Below are 2,500 nucleotides of genomic sequence, written 5' to 3' on the forward strand. Positions count from 1 at the left end.
GCCCCACATGGGATCGAACCACTGTCCAAGTGGACGGGGACGAAATCAGGACCCAGTGACGCTATCAAGTCAGCTAACAGAGACGCTTTAGCTGACTTGATAGCGTCACTGGGTCCTGATTTCGTCCCGTCCACTTGGACAGTGGGTTCGATCCCATGTGGGGGCGAAATTGTTATCAACTAAAAAATTCCCCTTCGGTACATATATGAAAATATATCATTCCGAAGTAGAGTGAATTTAGATATTAAAGGAAATTTGTAGCTCAATGATATATAAATGAATCACGGTTCGATGTGATGATTATTCATATATATATATATATATATCTATATATATATATATATGTGTGTGTGTGTGTGTGTGTGTATGTGTGTGTGTGTGCACACGCGCGCGTGTGACTGTACTTGTTTATGCGTTTGAGCACTCAAGTGCGTCTTCGTATCTAGGTAAAGTGTGGGTGTGTGTGGGTTTGTCAAACGAGCACGGTAAGCGCTCTGTGAACTGCAAACAGTGAAAGGAAAATCTCACATCTATCTTTGGAAAAGGTCCAATATGTTCATCAGCCAAATAACAAATAACTTTTCTATGCAAACACTGGAGGTGAGAGAATACCGCGACTCGCGAGCCTACATTCATGATCATATTAGCGTCCTGTTAATTGACTCTCACTCTCTCATGGTTTCACGAGCATCATTTTGAACTCCTGTCGCTTATCTTAGGTTCCTTTGGCCTGTTGCTGGTACCAGAGAATATATTTCTTTGCTTTCTTCTTCCTTTCTGGGCTAGAAAAGGGCATTAAGGCGAAATTCCTTTTGGTGTTTGTGCTTCAGAATAAAAGAACACGAGATACAAATTTTTTTCATTAATTTGTTATATATGCTAAAACAGATGATTCTCTATATGGAGTTTGTATGGAGAGCTTTACCTTTGTGCCTTTGGCTCATTAAAAGACATTTTGTTTTATTCATATTCATGAATATTTCTTGAATGTGGTTTTTATACATCGTGGTAATTTTACTGAAAGGTGTTCTTGTGTATCTCCTGCTCTGATCGAAAGTGAATGAATAGTAATTCTTCAAGGTTTGTCTAACATTCTTTTCTTCAATTCCCGTTGTAGTACAATCAAAGGAAAAATGTCAAGCAAACGCAATCTTCCATTTTCTGAGATATTCACTATAGGGTAAAATTTCAGCCCTGCTTACATTAACTTAAACTGAGTTCAAGAACGAAACAGACAAGTTACTTTGTATTACACCTCTTTTGTTACATTTTGAAGTGTGATGGAGTACAAAAAGCAAAAAAGCTTACAAGATAATTTTTTCCTAACTTATTTAAGTATATAATGCGTTATATCGTCATCATGAACCAATTTATAATGAGAGGGGAACAATAAATCAAGGATAAGAACTAGAAGAGGGAGTATGATCCGAATTAAATAGCAAGGACGCCTTCCATCTTCCCACGTCGAGTCCACTATTAAGGCGTCCTCGTCCTTCTAGGTACATATTTAGGGTAGTATGACCTCATGCATACATGAATGTAATAACGATCTCTCTACGATATATATGAGCATACATGCACACCTACACATACATACATAAATACATACATATATATATATATATATATATATATATATATATATATATATATATATATATATGCGTGCGTGTATGTGTTGTGTGCTTATCTCTGTCTGTGTGTGCCTGTGCTTGCGCGTAAGTGTAAGAACGTTAAGCGCAATTCTAATAAAAATAACTTTGAACAATACCTAAACAGCAACCAAGCATTTTAATTTCGCTCACTTCCATTCTAATTTTCTATACTATATTGTCTCATTACATCGTATCAGTCTCATTACTAGATTTTATTCTTTAACTGGCGTAACTGATCCAATAGTCAAAGTGTGTGTGTATATATATATATATATATATATATATATATATAATATATATATATATATATATATATATATATATATATATATAGATATATATATATTGAAATATTTGCCTTCACAAGAAAATTCTATCTATAAAAAGGTAGAGGACAAGTATTCGCTTGTTTAGTTGGGAGACAATGTAGTTTACGCAATATAATGCTGTAAAATCTATACCCTGTTTTTGTGTTTTCAAGAACAACCTTTACTATATATACATATATAATTAATATATATATATGTGTGTGTGTGTGTGTGTGTGTGTGTGTGTGTGTGTGTATAAAAAAATTCCATCATAAAAAAAAATTAATAAATGTTCCTTAAATCAAGAAGTCCTAGACTGAAGTTTATTTACACCTTAGAGGCATACAAGGTCAAGGAAAGTCATACAGACATGTGGTTCAAACAGCTGATGTTTGAGGTTCACCAAGAAACCTCTTCTCGCTTAATGGACGCTCGAAGAATTTTGATTGCTTTACATAAATGATTTGTACGTTCCTGTATCTTTAAAACTATACTCGATTTTTTTCCATCTGTCCACCCGCCTGTGGTGTTTGCGTA

This window comes from Macrobrachium nipponense, chromosome 44, assembly GCF_015104395.2.
Source record: "Macrobrachium nipponense isolate FS-2020 chromosome 44, ASM1510439v2, whole genome shotgun sequence".
NCBI classification, from domain to species: Eukaryota; Metazoa; Arthropoda; class Malacostraca; order Decapoda; family Palaemonidae; genus Macrobrachium; species Macrobrachium nipponense.